The following is an 18,338-nucleotide window of genomic DNA, read 5'->3' on the forward strand; positions in this document are numbered from 1 at the left end:
GACCCAAGAAGGGGCTCAAAGTGAAAGCTCTTAATACACACCAGGTAGCTAAGGTGATTGTAACTGCTGTTCACAGCAATGAATGCTCAACCGCGCATATATACTCAGACTCAGGCCGACCTCAAACATCGTTACAGTCATTACCCCGAAAAATACACGGCCAATGCTGGCATAATTATTACAAGTCTCAACCACGAAGAGAAATGATATGAAATGAGCGCCTCAAGGGGACTGGTGCACATCTAAAGGAGACTGGTCCACGGCCTTGAGATGCGCAGTCCACGATAATTTGTACTCAATGGCATGATTTTACACGCAAGGTGTGTGCGTCTTGCAAGTCCACATGCTGCGTAAAACCAAGAAAAAGGTTTCACCTTCGACCGCAAACTCATTCTAAGATTCGTCATCTACTAGAGAGGAAGATGGCGCGCCATTTGTACCAGCCCACGCGCTATGGTCTGTATACCGAATGGAAAGCGCCATAATCGGCCTCACCTGACAGGTCGAAATGCCGGAAGCGGTGGTCAGGTCCGTTGCGGCTGTGAGCTGCGGCAGCATGTCACTGCGTTGCAGTTGCCACGGCAAAATGTCTAGCGGCGCTATTGCTCTTCGCCGAGAAGTGGAACGCAATCCTCGACACAGGAGAAACATTCAGCCGCAATTCTAGTTGCGCATCATATTAAGCTGGAAAGGGGTAATTAAAACCTGACTCATATACCTAGTGGACTTTAACAGATCGAGCCAACAGTTCAGATACGCCCACACTTATTATTTTTCGAATTTCGCGCCACGTTGCTGTCACGGATCTACTCGAATAACACTCGGACCGAAAGAATGGACTTAGCAAGAGGTGTACCCACACAAACGCACAATTAATACACCCTACGTGACACACACACTAGAACACAAAACTAACAAAACTAACACAAAACACATGGACTATAAATACAGACAATTCGGGAACACTGCTACCAGCATCTACTACTAGCGTTCTACTGTTAGTGGCTGGCGTTCGTGCTCACGGTTGGTTCGGTGCGGTTGCGGCGTTGTATGGATCTAGTAGCCGGCGTCGAGGCGGCGTTCGACGTGCTTGGGCTGGCGTCACCGGCGGCGTCGCTGGCTGAGTCGTACAAGCTCCCGGTCCAAGCGCTCGTGTAGGTGATTCCGGTGTTGTTGGCTTTGGGGGCACCACCCGGATGGGTGGCATCAGTGCTGGAGACACCCCTGGTCGTAGCAGGTGGTAGCGTCCTCCGTTGACTACCCGGAAGGGGATCAGGCACGGCACGTAGTCCATAATGCGAAGCCGTAGATCGCCAGCTCACCGGAGCAGTAGCCGGCGTCGCTCTCTTCCAGCCAAAACGTCCCTGACCCGCCGGAGCCTCTGCTTCTCTGTTCCTCCCGTGCCTCGCTCTCCCTGGCTCTTTTATAGTCTTAGGGTTAGTCCACGTAAGCCTTGTCGTCGTCTTCTCCTACTTCTATTCTCCACCAATCATCTCTCTCCACCTCTCTGAATGCTTCTTCATCTTTTATTCTTCGGTTAATCCACGTCGTCTGCTTCACACCTCTTACCTTCTTGATTTTAATTTGGACTCATTATTATATCTGACAAGGGCCCCCTATCTCAAGAGTTTTTCCATGAAAAACTCCTGACGTCGTACTCATCTTCAAGCCATCCAGCCAACCGGCTATCTTCTGTGGCGATTCTGGAGCCAGCACACAACACACCGCAGATGTCCAGCACACACCAAGAGCACACCACTAACTTAGCACACCAAACTGCGTTTTCAGACCACTAACAAACCATTGCTGTTGTCCGTACTGAGTCATTAATAAACATGATGGTGTCCGCAACAAACTCCCTTGTAAAATCACATAACACCAACAACGGCAACAACAACAACAAGATAAATCCCAGAGATACGTTAACACAGCAACAACAAGATACATCCCAGATATACCTGGAGCTGTTCAGTTAGCCCCATCTGTATGTATACAAGTCTAATTTGTAACATATGACCTCCGCTTTGCCCGGCCCATCCGAAAACGTCTCCCCCTTGATTTAGAGTAGAGCTGTGATTGTATGTCTTCATTCACATTGGGCTTCATTATTACCTCATCCCCTCGTGCATTTTTCTTCCCACTGCACGTGGGCATCATGGCAGCATCACCTGTCTCCTCGGCCACTACCGCCCATGCTACCTTGGGGGCGTACCGTACGGGGCCCCTTTCTTCGAACTTCTTTAACATATTTACATGGAAAACCTCCTTAGTGTCATCTGTCAATAATTCCTAATCGATATCCTTTTTCTTCCGCGTCACAAGATACGGACCCTTTCATTGCATCAGTGACCTATTATGGTCCGTGGGCAGCAGGACGAGAACCCCGTCGCCCGGATTCAGATTCCTGTTAATGGCTTTCTTTTCATAATATCCTTTACGGCGTTCACGCGCCTCTTCCGGGCCTTGGTGTACAAGCCTAAATGTTTCCTTAAACATGTCCTGCAACTCAAGAATGTACGTATTTGTTGTCTTGAGACCTGATGCAATCTCTTTATTAGCCCACAGCTCCTTGAGTATTGCAAGTGCACTTCTAACGGTTGTCCCATATAACATCTCGAAAGGCGTGGAACCAAGACCCGTTTGCGGTACTTCAGGGTAAGCGAACAAAAGAGCTGGGAGATATCTATCCCAATCAATAGGTGTCTCCTGGCACAATTTCTTGATCATATCTTTGAGGATGCCGTTGAACCGCTCTACAAGCCCATTACACATGGGATGGCAAGGCATCGTCAGTAACTGCCTTACTGAAAAAAGGCGGTTTACCTGCTTCATTAGTTCCGATGTGAAGTTCGAGCCCCGGTTACTCAAAACATCCCTCGGGAACCCATAACGCAAAAACATTTCCGCAAGACCCTCCGCTACTTGATACTGTCAACAGTTCTCAGTGGAATAGCGTCAGGATAACGAGTAGCCACATCAACCAGAGTAAGCACATACCTATTGCCTTTGGTGGATTCTGGAGAGATTGGCCCCACAATGTCAATAGCCACTCGCTGAAGCGGTAGGTCGATGGCTAGCATCTTGCCCAGAGGTACTGGACCAACTCTTCCCTTCGGAACTGTGCGCTGGCACACGTCACATGAGCGCACAAAGCGCTCAACGTCACTTTGAACACCCGGCCAAAAGAACTCCTCGGTGATCCTAGACACCGTTTTTTGAAAACCTTGGTGTCCGGCCATAATGGTGTCATGTCCAAGCGTAGCACGGTCTCTCGCATATCTCTCGGTAACACCAGCTGTTCGACCCACCTTCCTGAACTAATATGCATTCCCTGTGCAGAAGACCATTTACCAATTGATATTCGAATGACGTACGACTCCTCTTTCTTTTCACTTCCCTCGGCTCTTTCGAAGCAGGCCTTCAGGCACGGGTCTTCTTTTTGCCTAATTGCAGTTTCGCCCTGTGTTACGCTCAGGTACATCATAACAGGAGTAGAGAGCGGACGCTGCGTTGCTCGGGCTGTCGCTTGAGCTCTTGTCTCCACTGCCGACGAGAAACTGACTGCACCCGTCTGAGCTATCGCGGGTCTTTCCTCCTTTGGATGTTCTTCAACGTCGAGCATCCTCCACTCTGGATCGGGGTCTTCGACACTTCTTGCACCCGTAATGTTTCCCAAGATTAGATCGTAGATGGGTTGGTCTACACATTTTGCCACTACCTGCCCATTATAATATGGCGTGGGCGCTAGAATCCTGGCTTTGGGAAGGTCCCTTACTGTGCTATCTACAAGAGTGACGGCCGACGCTTCCCCTGTAAGATCTTTGTCCTTCACCAGGACTCTCCGAACCAACACTGCGTTGGCTCTGCTGTCTCTAAGCACCAATATAGGACTTGAACGCACGGTCCCCTATTTGCCCAACCACCACCGGCATTGCTGGTTTCGACTTCGGTGTTCCACTCACTGCCTCATTTTTCAGCAGCGTTTGCTCGCCCTTCAGCCGTGGAACTTCGGGTGGCGTGACAAGTTCTACCCTAGAGTCGACAACGCATGCAGCTTGGTCCTGCGTTCTGTATCGGCACTCATCCAGGGTATCACCTCTCCTCTTACAACCTTCACACAACTTGTGTTTTCTGGGCAGCGCTACTAGTCCGAAAGTCAACTGCACGGTGTCCCACCTTGCCGCAGAGAAAACACCTTACTGGCGCCTTAGATGCACCGCCATATGCTCTTGGATTTGCCGCATCTCTCTCTAGGATATTTTGGGTTTCCTCCATTGCCTTACTAAAATTTCGTAGCCCTTGAGCCTCGAGAAATTTGTCTGCAGTGTCGGCAAACTCATCCAATGCACACAACTTTCTTTCTTTCAGCAATAGCGCTAGCTGTGAGGTGCAGCATGCTAAAAATTGCTGTCACCAGCTTGTCACGCACCCCTTCATAACTCTGTTCTGTGTTTGATATATCAACCCACCTATCAAAATAGTTGGTCAGCCTGCAGGAAAACTGCTTAGCGGTTTCCGAATCTTCAGGTTTCGCGGTACGAAATCCCTCCCAAAACCCTCTGCCGTAAGCCTGAATCTTTGGAGGAGCGCCTTTTATGCGTTGCATATTGCAATCACTCAGTTCAGCCTTGGGCACGGCCGGGCAGCCACCAAGCCACGTGACGTGACGTCACGACAGCCGGAAGTAAAGCTGGGCCCCAACTCGCGCCGTCGAGCGCGGCCGCAGCCACCACCTGACTCCCGCTCCTCCCGCTAGGGGCGCTGCGCTATGATTGACGTCACGGCATAAGTATAAAAGAGCTGCGCTCCTTCGCAGGGACAGTCTTATACCCCGGTCACACGGGCATTTCGAGGGCCCTCGAACCGATAGTCTATCGATTGAAAGGCGATCGAGCGCTGCTACAAGGGTCGTTTCAATGGCGATCGAGTCAATAGCCTATCGAGTCAACGGAGCAGCACGGAACTCCATCGAGATATGCTACGCATTCTTGGCTTAACCAAGCTAAGCCTGGCCATTTTTTGACTTTCTCGTAGTCCATGGAATCAGCAGCAGGCATTCTTCCAAACACATTCAGCGCCTCTCCGAATAAGCACATGCTCGATGCCGTGGCGCATTCACTGCGCTCCCAGCCTTGCTCCAAAGCTATCCGCTCGAATCGTTGCAGATATGTGTCCATTTCACATCTTTTGTCATCGAAAGGAGCCATCAGCTTTCTTGGGCAAACTTTGGCTGGTCTAGGAGATTCTGTACCCGCTAAGTAACGCTGATCATTGTCCGTGATCTCATCATATCCTCCCGCGACATGCGCCTGTTTCCACAAAACCTTTCTCCCGTTATATCCTCCTTTTCTCCTGATGTTCTGCCTCGCGAGTTCTTCTACGTTCTCTCTCTTCCGCCTCACGAGCTCTTTTGGCTCCTCGCTCTTCTGCCTCGCGACCGTCTGCGCGAGCGTCTGCGCGTGCTTGAGCCCTTTTCTCTCTCTGCCTATCTGCGTCCTCTTTCTGCTGGTCGCAGAGACGCATCGCCCAAGCTTGAGCGCCAGTTCTAATGTTCTTGCCAAATCCATACTTTCTGCCATCGAGAGATCGGAAAAATCCGAGACAAAGCAAAAAGAAAAAGAAAAGGTATCCTGGCAAAGGCTCATCACTTATCTTTGTCACGTTTCTCAGCCAATAACACATGGACCAAAATAATGGAGTAGGCGACAGGTGTACCCACACAAACGCACATTTAATACGCCCTACGTGACACACACACTAGAACACAAAACTAGCAAAACTAACAGAAAACACAGACTATAAATACATACGACCCGGGAACACTGCTACCAGCGTCTACTACTAGCGTTCTACTGTTAGTGGTTGGCGTTCGTGCTCACGGTTGGTTCGGTGTGGCTGCGGCGTTGTATGGATCCAGTAGCCGGCGTCAAGGCGGCGTTCCACGTGCTTGGGCTGACGTCACTGGCGGCGTCGCTGGCTGCGTCGTACAAGCTCTCGGTCCAGGCGGCGGTGGAGGTGATGCAGGTGTTGTTGGCGTTGGGGCACCACCGGGATAGTTGGCAACCGTGCTGGATACACCCCTGGCCGTAGCAGGTGGTAGCGTCGTCCGTTGACTCCCCGGAGCGGGCTTAGACACGGCAGTAAGGCCACGATGCGAAGCCGTAGAACGCAAGCTCACCGGAGCAGTAGCCGGCGTCGCTCTCTTCCAGCCGATTTGTCCCTGACCCGCCGGAGCCTCCGCTTCTCTGCTGTTCCCCCCTCCCCCATGCCTCGCTCTCACTCGACCTTTTATAGCCTTGGCGTTTGTTCACGTAAGCCTTGCCGTCTTCTTCTCTTCTCCACCAAACATCTCTCTACACCGCACCGAATGCTTCTCCACCAATCATCTCTCTTCACTTCACCGACTGCTTCCTCTTCATCTTCTTTTATTCTTCGGTTAATCAACGTCGTCTTCTTCACACCTCTTTCCTTCATAATTTTTTTTGGACTGCTTATTATGCGTGACAGTTTCCTCTACCTACACTTCCAATTTTTCAATTTTTACGCCACACGGTGCCCTAGCACCGGTCACTGTTTGGACATTTTGGCTCTAATAATGAACTAAGCACTCTATCAACGTAATTGTTTTTGCGGAGCACCCTCACATTATTATCTTTCAATTACACCTACTCTTTTGACGCTCTCTTTGATGAGTTCACAACTGCTGCCGCCACATTTTGACGACACGTTTTGGTGGTATGACCAACAAGCCTAATAATGCTTTCGCATTAATAATTAATATAGGCAACTACGCATGTCTTTGCAGTGATATAGGGCGACTGCAACAGCCTTCGATCACCGACAGTAATTTAAAGGCAACAGCCTTGTGCACCCAAAACGGCATTTTACATTTTACTTAAGGAAGAAAAGAAGTGCAGAGGAAAATTTGCGGCGTGCTGCTCAATCCGTGCTCGCTGAAAAAATGAAAATTGGTTTTTGGGTGAAGGAAATGGCGCAGTATCTGTCTCGCACATCGCGGACACCTGAACCGCGCCGTAAGAGAAGAGATAAAGGAAGGAGTCAAAGAAGAAAGAGGTGCCGTAGTGGAGGACTCCGGAATAATTTCGACCTCCTGGGGATCTTTAACGTGCACTTATATCGCCCAGGACACGGCGGCCTATGCGTTTCGCCTCCATCGAAACGCTGCCGCCGCGGTCGAGTTCAAACTCGGGAACTGCGGATCAGTAGCCGAGCGCCCAAATTACTCAGCCGTGCTGATCCATTAAGGTGCCGTGATGACTTGCTGTCTGCAAACCGCTGAACGCAAGTTGCTGCTGTGATCGGACCGTTATGCAGCCGGTAATTTACGTTTCAATTTCTATTTTACAGGTCCTGCAAGAGCATTAAGGTGCCGTTGTTAAGTTTTTGATTTTTCTTCAGCAAAAAATACAAGCTTTCAGCAGAAAAAACGTCTTGCAGTGTTTCTCTTTATGTATGCGTTGAGAAACTTCGCGGACGATGTTATCAGATTTTCGCCATGATACGAAGAGCATGCATGCCCATTGACGCTTCGTAACTAACTTCCCATCTAACTCTCGATCAGTACAGCCCTCGGTCTATTGAAAATTCAAAGGGACGTCGACAAACCACCTATAACATGTCTAACCTGTTGGTCTAATATCACCTCGGTGGCGACGGACCATGCGCCCACATGATGAGTGTTTTCAAGCTGCCAGACATTGCACACGATCACTATGCAGGACACGTCCACCGCTAAGAGATTTCTGGAATAGCAAATGCACGTTTTCGCGCAGTAAAAGCAAGCATTTTGCAAGAGATTATGTTTTATGATATATAATTCAAGGTAAGCAAACGCAAACTGGACGATATCTTCGGTTTAGTGGTGCCATCTGGTTTGCATGAAGTAAATAATTTCAGCGAAAGCGAAAATCTTTAAGCATATTTGATGCCGAATCATTAAAAAAAACTAAAAAGGTGGCTAAATTTTTTTCCTCCTAATTTGATATATGCAAGTTAAGATGAACCCAAAGGCTTGTACCCAATTCATAGGCAGTTGAGGTGCCGAAATACTTAGTAACACCAAAGAGTTTACTCTGAAGCGAGAAGCTCCACTTCATTGCGCAGACAAAAGCTTCATCGGAATTCCTTGGCTAATCAGTATTACCCATACAAGACACCTCACTGGCTTATCCATCATAGGCAGCTGGCCCAACTAACCAGCTATCTAATGTTTCCAACCCAAGCATATCCACAGGTTCTTTATCACACGTATTCAGCAACACGTGCTGGCTATCCCTTATTGCCAACCCATGTTGTTCGCCACAGGCATCCAGCCACACTCCCTTACTACCGAATATTTCCCATATTCCTCATGCAATCTATGGATTTCACGAATGTTTCTTCTTGGGAAACATTTCCTATGCAATGAGTTTTTCTATAGCTTCTATAGTTACATGCACTGGAAATGAATGAGCCCGACATTTTAATGTCCGTACATTTATTAGAAAGTCAACAAAGGGACACAGGTCTACGCCGGGAATGTGCAGGCTGCGCGGAATAAATTAATTAGTCCTTTAGGATCTCATCAGGGTTCGACTGCTTCATCAAAATGTCCGGGTTCGAGTGAGTGGCTGCATTGAGGGGGGGGGGTAGCTGCTATCCTAGTCAGGATCACAGCCAGGCTCTTTTTGCGGCCGCCTGCATCAGTCGCAAGCTGCGGGAAGCCGCTGCCGGTGCAGCATGGTAAACCTGCACAGCTGTCTTCTTTTCTCTGATGGTATCTGCATATACAATCCGCAAAATAACACGTGATTTGACGAAACGCATTTTGGACAACAATGGCTAGAATAGCTAGAACATGCAGTCAGGAATATAAACATAAATATCACCTGCAGCCACTCCACAGAGCCTTGCTAAAATAAAGGCTTTCTTCCCGAACTTGAGCTGGCCGGGAAGGCCCATAATAGCCATCAAATCATTAGTCGCAACCTCTGGCAGCTTGCGGGCCTCTACCTGAACGAGCCCCCGGCACTGAAACCAGGAAGCAAATAATTGTCAAAAATATCTTGAACGCACAAAAGTTGAATCTCTTCTGCACCAAAATAAACTGCTCGGCTAGTAGTTCATGCATTTTGAATCTCGGCTATTTGCCGATTCATGCCCCTCATGCTGATTCATGCCTCTTAAGGTACAAAAAGAAAAAAAGGAACAATCCTGCAGAAGCGCGATAATCCATGTCTTTTTTTTTTTGCGAAAACCTATCTGCGTGTCCCGCAAACCGGTATCAGCGAGAAGCCGCATTCTACCACAAACCAAACACCGTTTCCCCAGAAGGAAACATCCGGCTCTTATATACAAAATGTCACGCTCCATGTGCCCGGCCTCATTCATCGGCGAGACAAAGAGCCCTTGTCATATAATCAGGCAACACAAGAGAGACGTCCGGTCAATGAATTCGGACGGCAACGCACTCGTCAAGCACTGTGAAGGCATCGACTATAGAATCGCCTTCGGAGATTAGCGTCTTGGTCGGGAAGCATTATCCGCTCAAGAGGAGCCACTTTGAGAAATTTGAATATTCGGCTCACAAGGGCCACTTTCAGTCGAACTCTGGGAAAGTTCTCCTCCGCGTTCGTTACGAGACTTCGCCACGTGTTACCAGAATGACAGAGGAAAACATTCCCTATTGCAGCTGGCTCGCATTGTAACCGCTCCTCAAGTAAGGACCGAGTAGTTCAGAAAATTTTCGCTTGAAAATAAATTATTACTTGTATTACTATTTAGAAAATTTTGTTTCCCTTCGACATTCTGCTCCGACTATAAGACCATTGCAAAAAATCTCGGCACAAGGGATGCTCTGCTCCTGCAATGCATCTTCGAGAGAACTGTTGCGAAGACATGCAGCTCACATAATATATGCAGCCTCCACCGGTGGGCAATGACTCGGTGGTTTGCTGCTATTAAAAATATAAATGGGAAAAGAAGCAAGCACGGACACAAGAGGCGATGGCAGCTGAATCTCATATAAAGCAAAATATCACTCCCAAGGAACATTGTTTTGAATGATATTGCAAAGTGTGCCAACGCCGGGAAAACACCATCTGCGCTGCCTGCTGGTCACCTTAGGCCTATTGCCATACCTCCAGCTTCTTTTTACCGCGTCAATCTCGGCCTTCTTGGCCCTTTTCCGCTGACCCGTTCTGGCAATAAGTGGATTACTGTCGCCACCGACTATGCCCCAAGATATGACAGCACGCATTCGCTGCCGACGAGCTGCGCTACAGATGTTGTAACACATCATACTTCACCATGGTGCACCACGGCGACCACTCACCGACCGCGGCGGCTGTTTCCTGTCGAAAGTCGTGGACGACATCCTTCGGTCCTGTTCCACTAAACATAAGCTATTCACAGCCTACCATCCTCACACTATTGGCCTTACTGAACGCGTGAATCGAACACTCACAGACATGTTATCTATGTGGGATATTTCCCCCGCCCATCACTATTGGGATGGAGTTTTACCATATAGCACATTCGCTTATATGTCATGCCGCCTTGACACTTCAGGGTTTTTTCCTTTCTATCTTTTGTTTGGCCGCCAACCTCTCTTGCCTTTGGACACTATGATACCGCCCACAATCGCTACACCTAAAAAATAAGCCCAGGATGCCATTACACGCGCTGCCATGGCGCGCCAAGTTGCTCGCGCACGTCTCGCCGCATCTCAAAGCACGGAGAAGGCCAATTGCGACCACCGACGCCGAGCCGTCCACTTCTCTCCTGGGTCCCTCGTCCTCCTGTCGTGTTCCTCTTGCCGCGTTTGTCTCTCTGAAAAGCTTCTGGCCCGATACACTGGCCCTTACCGAACCGTCCGCCAGGTTAGCGACGTCACGTACAAGATTAATCATATCACCCGCCCTGTGAATGATGCCGCGCATGTGGGTCAGCTTAAGCGATACCACGCCCCGAATACATCTCATATGATGGCACCGGGACGGTGCTTTTGATGACGGCAATTATCATGCAGCCGTAGACTTGGAAAAAGATGATGACTAAGCTTGTGTGTAAGGTGGACGAGGAGGACAAAGTGGATTCTTGCGCTGGCTCCTATGCTATAAAGATGACCAATCTTTTGCAGGTGTCCATGCAGCGCTCCGCTCTTGCCTTCTTTGGCTTCAGAAGCTACTCCTCCTTCTGTAGTAATCGATTCCGCTCCACAGGGCCAGAAACAATATGATATACAAAAGACCTCTCAGGCCTCTCCTTCGAACAGCGTTATGGACGCATCCTCTATGAACTGTATGGATATGGAGCCTGATCTCCGCACCCAGAAACGAAGTGGATCTCCTCTGAATATTGCAGGTCCATCGTGCCCCCAGTCAAAGACAAAGAAAAGTAACGCAAGTCAGAATGCTAAGACCAGGATTCTAGAAAAGGTAGCCGCGGCTGCCGCACTCCCGCCAAGATAGGGTTCTTAAATGTACTCCAGAGGAATTGTCGATCTGTATTCTCAGCTTCAACAAATTTTAATTTCCTATGCAATCAGCTTCTACCAGAATTAGTTGCTTCACAGGAAACATGGCTAACTACAAATTTCAATGATCATCTCAAGGATTACCGCCCGTTCCGGCTTGACCTGTCATCTCGAGGGGGAGGGTTGTTAGTGCTCATCTCTACAAAGTTTTGCCACAGGGCATGCATTTCTTTCCAATATGCGGACAATGAATGTCAAATCTTTGCGGTTGACTCAGTGCCCCAGATCAACAGCCCTTTACGGCAGCTAATGCAGATTTACCGTCTGGTGTGTGTGACACTCGGCCCCTTGACTCACTCACGTCTAGTAGCCGATCTCAGGTTTTATTACTTGGAGACTTCAATTCGCACCATGTGACTTGGGGGTTTAAACAGACAGCTTTGGTTCTAGACTATTTGATTGAGCTTCTGACAACAACTTGATCTGCAACAATTCCGGATTGCCTACATTTGTTCGGAGTCAATGCCGCTCTGGCTTGGATTTAACTTTTTCCTCCCTATGAGTCTCTGTTATGTCTTGGGCGCTTGTTGGCTGTGCAACAAACAGTGATCATCTACCGATTAGTTTCAAGTTTGCGTGTAAATTAACTCTTCCTGAGTGACATCAGCGCACGTTAATAAATCACAGTTGCTTTAAAGACACGCTAAAATCAGCTCCCCAAATCACTTCAGACCCTTGCGCTGAGACAAGTGCCGAAAGCAACGCTACACATCTATGTTCAGTACAGTACCCTGCAAGGCAAAAGTCGGAATTTTTGTTAAGAGAACCAAGGGTGCAATCTAGAGCTATTGGTGAATGCTGAGTGCACGCTTGCATATAGACGATGGAAAGCAGCTTGGAAAAAACTTCTCAACAATCAATGCCCCAAATATTGGTTGGATTATAAGTAAGTTGCATCAGTATTTAAGCGCACTGTCGCCCGTGCAAAGGAGAAGTATAATACTAATCATTATGATTTCCTTTCGCAACCAGGAAATAAACGAGCTTTGTTTAATTTCATGATGGGCAACAAGGTGGTTCCACCCGCTGCCAACATTGAATCCCTCGTTCAGTCCCCTGCAGACATCGCAAAGGTCTTAGGGGATATTGCGTGTGGCATAGAGCTTCGCTTTTCATCTGCTCTACCTTCTCCTGCTTTATTCACATGCACCTCAAGTGATCTCACTGAGATCTCTATGCCTGAGCTGCCGCAAATTGTTCTGCGCTTATCCCCAGCGCCTCCTGGCACCGACAAGGTCGCTTCATCTATGAACAAATTTTTGTTCAATGAATCTCCTGCAGACCTGTTGGCTCTAGTTAACCATTCCATTAAAGGTCCTTGGATACCTCAAGAGTGGCGTCTTGCTGAAATAGTTCCTCTGCTTAAAAAGCAAGTGGAGGGCTTAACTTTAGACAACATATGCCCTATTTCATTAACGTCGAACCTAGTGAAATTGGTGGAAAGGGTCCTTATCAGCAGTGCCATGTCATTCATTTCGAAAAATGCTCTCTTGAATTCATGCAAAATTGGTTTCAGGCCGGTTTGTTCAATTTGGTGTGCTCATACTAACCTAGAGAGTTGTATTAAATTAGCTCGCAATAGAAAACAGTTTGCTGCGCTTGTGACTAAAGCCTACGACAGCGGTGAGCACTCGACTCTGTTAGTAAGGTTACAGGAACTGAACTTCCCAAGCTAATTTGTAGCCTGGGTTTCTGTTTTTTTGGAAATAGAGAATTATATTGCTGCCAAATTGGTGTTTCCTCAAGGAGATTACAACAGACAAGAGTTGTACCGTAACAATCAGTTCTCTCACCTGTTATTTGTAACATGTTTCTAAGCTCAATTTCAAGCATTCAAAATGTGAAAAATTATGTGGACGCCAACTATATCGCATATTTTTGCATCAGCAGGTGACATTCACACTCTTTATCGATACCTGCAAAATTACCTCAATGTTCTTGACAACTGATTAAGAATTCATCGGTCCCTCAATGTGAAGAAATGCGCACTGTTAGTATTTCCGGTTTTTGTTCCTGTAAATATCTGCCTGGTCTGAAAAATAACGTAATTCCTCAAGTTCAGACGGTGAAGTATTTCGGAGTAATATACGACTCTATCCTGGCGGCCACACACTGAGCAGGTTTCTGCAAAATAAGTTCGGGCCATTAGCATCCTGCTCAGGCTTTGTAGTGCTAGGTGGGGCATGAGAAGGCACACACTTCTGATGATTTATAAAATGTACGTCTTCCCAATTTTAATGTTCGGGTGTGTTTTATTGTTCGGAGCACCTCCCCATAAACTTCGCCCTCTTGTGCTGTTTGAGCGTGAGGCGTTGCGCCTTTGTCTCGGGCTTCCAAAATATGTCGCACCAATGCTGTTCTGCAGCTTGAGGATCGAATCCCAGCGTTATCAGCTAGATTTCGCATTTTAACAGTTCAAACATTTTGTTTTTAAATGTGCGACTCACCTCTTCACGCTTCCAGCATAATATTTCTTTGTCAACATTCAACCTTTTTAGTGCCGCCTGGTCAAGTTTTCATACTCCCCATAAAAGTTACGTGCAGTCCCTCCTTTATCCCATAAATATTCATTTCACAGATGTCCACCCAGTGTATAACAACTCATCATCTGTCCGGATTGAATTCAATGACATTTTCCCATCGAATGCAAAGCTGCAGCCCTTCCCGCTTTTTCAGGGTCTGTTGCAGGACCGCATAAGGTCCTTTCCCTCTCATGTTCTTATTGCTACCAATGCCTCGCAGGATCACGAGAAGGCAGGTGTGGGAATTTTTTCGCCTTCACTGGATGGTATTTTTCTTTCCGCCTTCCTGACTTCACTCCAATTATTCTGCTTGAATTATTAGCAGTAATCTCAGCCTTACGAAAATTAGAAACTACGTTTCCCAGGACGTGGTTACGACAGAGTCTCTGTCCATTTGCTCTTCATTGTCCTCACCCACTGTGTTTCGGGCATTATGCCTCCTTAATTTACTGATTCCGCTCCATTTAAATTCGGTAAGGTTGTTTTGGTTACCAGGTCACATGGGCTTTCACTTAAATGAGGTTGCAGATCCCTTAGCAAGAGTCTCTCTCTGCGCCCCAATTGTTGCTGTCCTGCCAACGTGTGCATATACAACTGCGGTGAGGGTTTGCAGCTACACAATATTTCAGGAATTTGCTGCCTCGGCTCTTACATCATCCCCCGAATATCAGCATCTTCTGCATCCTTGGAGTAGCAAGGACTGGTGCTCACGCATACTAGAAGTCTCTTTCACGCGCTTGCGTTGCCGGGTTCGCCTTCTAAATTTCTACCTTCACAGATCTGGCCTGGCGGCTTCCCCACTGTGCCCTTTTTGTGCCGAACCAGAGACAAAAGATCACTTCCTGCGGTTCTGCCGCCGCTTCTCTAATTTGAGGAAGCGTCTTTTGCAAATTCTATTTCATCAACTGGGCTTGCCTTCATGTGTCCTCCACGTTTGTTCTTTCCATTTGCGCTTCTTCGCTTGTACGAAGCGACCGGAGGCTGCGCAGCGACTCCTATTCTAATTTCTTTTTCTCACGCTCAGTCAGTACGACATTGAAACATTACAGGCAATGTATACTATTATGCACATTAAGCCACTGTCCGGTCTTCGATCTCTAAGTTTAACAGAACCCTTGTCCTTCTGGCTTCCAATCTATCAGACTACATACTGCCCCCGATAAATAGTCAAAGCACTCAAAACCAGGTTTAATTAGACGTGCTACGTGTCCAGGACAGCAGGGAGCTCGAGCGAGGAAGAAGACTAAAAACCTCTAGCCCCTCGAGAGCGCAAGGCATGGCAAGGCCCATCTAAAACAGTTCGGCCGCGGTATGGCGCCACTGGATTGATTGGGACTGTGGCATTACTCCCCCTCTCTGAAGGGCAACGACTCAGTGCCGCAACAATGAGAAGCACGAATACAAGGGACGGCGCATGTGTCCGGCGGCTGGTGTGGACAGGCCTGAAGTGCTAGCGGGCGTGGTACGGCTTCATCCGTGCGACATAGACGACTTCGGGGGTCGGCCGTCTAGAGGAGCGAACTGTACCCTGGGGAAGGACTTCATAGTTCACCTCACCGACTTGGCGGAGTACCTCGTAGGGGCCAAAATATCGGCGTAGAAGCTTTTCGGAGCGCCCACGCATGCGTATAGGGCTCCAAACCCAGACTTGGTCGCCGGACTGGTAACTAACAGCTTGGTGGCGGAGGTTATAGCGGCGAGCGTCGAGGGCTTGCTGGGGCCGGATGCGCTGTCGGGCCAGTTGGCGGGCGGCCTCGGAGTGACGAACGAATTTGGCAGCACCCATAACAGAAGAGGTACTACTAGTCGGGAGCAACATGGCGTCAAGCATGGTTGTGGCTTCGCGACCATACACCAAGCGAAATGGAGTGAAGCGTGTCGTTTCTTGTAGAGCAGTTTTATAGGCAAATGTGACGTAAGGGAGTATGACGTCCCAGTTGCGGTGGTCTGGGTCAACATGCATGGAAATCATGTCGGCGATCGTCTTGCTGAGCCGTTCGGTGAAGCCGTTCGTTTGAGGGTGGTAAGCGGTTGTCTTGCGGTGACTGGTGCCGCTCAGGCGCATAACGTCCTGCGTAAGGGCCGAGGTGAAGGCCGTTCCTCTTTCAGTTAAAACGATGGCGGGTGCACCGTGACGAAGCACAATATTTTGAACAAAAACTTCGCAATTTCTTCAGCGGTACCATGAGGGAGAGCTTTAGTTTCACAGTACCTGCTGAGGTAGTCGGTGGCGACCACAATGTAGCGGTTACCCAGCGAGGACTCCGGAAATGGGCCCAGTTGGTCCATGCCGACTTGGTCGAAGGGGAGTTGTGGCGGATTAATAGGCTCCAGTAGTCCGGCTGGCTTAGTCGGCGGCGTCTTGAGACGTTGGCACTCACGGCAAGTTCTGACGCAACGCTGGACAATTGAAGCAACACTGGGCCAGTAGTACTATTGGTGTATCCGCGCCAAAGTGCGGGAAAAACCTATGTGACCAGAAGATGGGTCATCATGGCACGCCTGCAGAACTTCGTCGCTCAAGGCTCGAGGCACGACGAGCAGATAGGCAGCTTCTGTCGGGTTGTAGTTTTTCTTATACAGAACGTCATCCCGCGAAAAGAATGACGACAGTCCACGTGGGAATATTCGCGGGGGTGACGCAGCGCTTCCTTCCACATACTCAATGAGAGGCCGTAGTTCACTGTCGTCTCTTTGGTGTTGAGCGAGGACGGATGTGGAGAAGGCGCCGAGAAAAATAGATTAATCGTCGGGATCAGCTCGGTTGTCCTCGATAGGCGCACGAGACAGACAGTCGGCATCACTGCGCTTCCTACCGGACTTATAAACGATGGTGACATCGAACTCTTGAAGGCGAAGGCTCCTGCGTGCAAGCCGTCCCGAGGGATCTTTGAGGTTGTTACGTTTCGCCTACGACGCGCGGTATAGCCGGCGCGGATGCAACGGACGCCGGGGCTTCGTTCAAAGTGGCGGTCATTTTGGCCCGTTCAGTGCTGCCGCAACGCCTTCCTCCAAGCGCGTCCAGGCAGGTTTCAATGCCACGTGTCTTCGTGTGTGTGTGTGTGTGTGTGTGTGTGTGTGTGTGTGTGTGTGCGTGCGTGCGTGCGTGCGTGCGTGCGTGCGTGCGTGTGTGTGTGTGTGTGTGTGCGTGCGTGCGTGCGTGCGTGTGTGTGTGTGTGTGTGTGTGTGTGTGTGTGTGTGTGTGTGTGTGTGTGTGTGTGTGTGTGTGTGTGTGTGTGTGTGTGTGTGTGTGTGTGTGTGTGTGTGTGTGTGTGTGTGTGTGTGTGTGTGTGTGTGTGTGTGTGTGTGTGTGTGTGTGTGTGTGTGTGTGTGTGTTGGTGCCCACGCTTGTCAAAGCGCGGCAGCCAGGGAGAGGAGCTCCCCAACTGGGAGGCGAGGAGGTCTGACCGGCGCCGGCCCGGCGGACGCGGCACGTCACGTTTCAACATGTCCGTGCGTCGCCGTCTCGTGCGCCTCCTCCCGAGCCGTTCCTTCTTGCCCTCGACTCCGAGGGTATAAAGGTAGCTGCCCCGGACGTCAAGAAGAGACTTCGATTTCTTCCGTCGAGTAATGTGGTCGCCCTGACCGGTTGCTCTTTTGCGATGCCAGAATAAACAAGTTGTTCTGTTGGCAGTCGACTCATCCTTTGCCAGCACCTTCGGATGTTTCCAGCTGTGCCCCCGGCCGCCAGGCCAACTCTACCCTTGTGGCTTGCAACCCATTTGCAACAACTGGTTGCCAGCGGTGAGATCGCGGCAACGGAGGCCAGCAGCGAAGATATGCGGTCAACTGTATGCTGAGCAGCACAGCGACCATCCGGGAGCAGTGCAACGAGCCCTGTGTGATGACTGGTTGCCTGCGGCGGAACGACTGCGCTGAATTCTTGGCCGCGAGGTTTGGTGAGTGCGGGACTTTCTTCTTCTGAGTTTTGCCAGGCTTTTGTTAGTGTCAGAAACAGAGCTGGTAATTGTGGTTGTCGTTGCTGCCGGGTTAGTTTGCGGCAAGACAATAGTAGGCAGTAGAAAAAGCAGCATTCGGAGCAGCCATGGATTTGAAGTCGTTGCGCAAACCGAAATTGCTGGAGCTTGCAAGAGAGTTGGGTCTGGATGTCTCAGACAAACTCAGAAAACCAGAACTGCTAAGGGCTATTCTTGAAATGGAGGCTGAGGATGACGAGCTGTCGGAATGCCTTGAGACCATTGAGGAGAGGGAGCAAAAAGAAAAAGACCAGCGCGAACGTAAACAACAAAAAGATAAAGAGAAAGAAGAGCGCGAATGTA

Source organism: Amblyomma americanum, chromosome 2, assembly GCF_052857255.1.
Source record: "Amblyomma americanum isolate KBUSLIRL-KWMA chromosome 2, ASM5285725v1, whole genome shotgun sequence".
NCBI classification, from domain to species: Eukaryota; Metazoa; Arthropoda; class Arachnida; order Ixodida; family Ixodidae; genus Amblyomma; species Amblyomma americanum.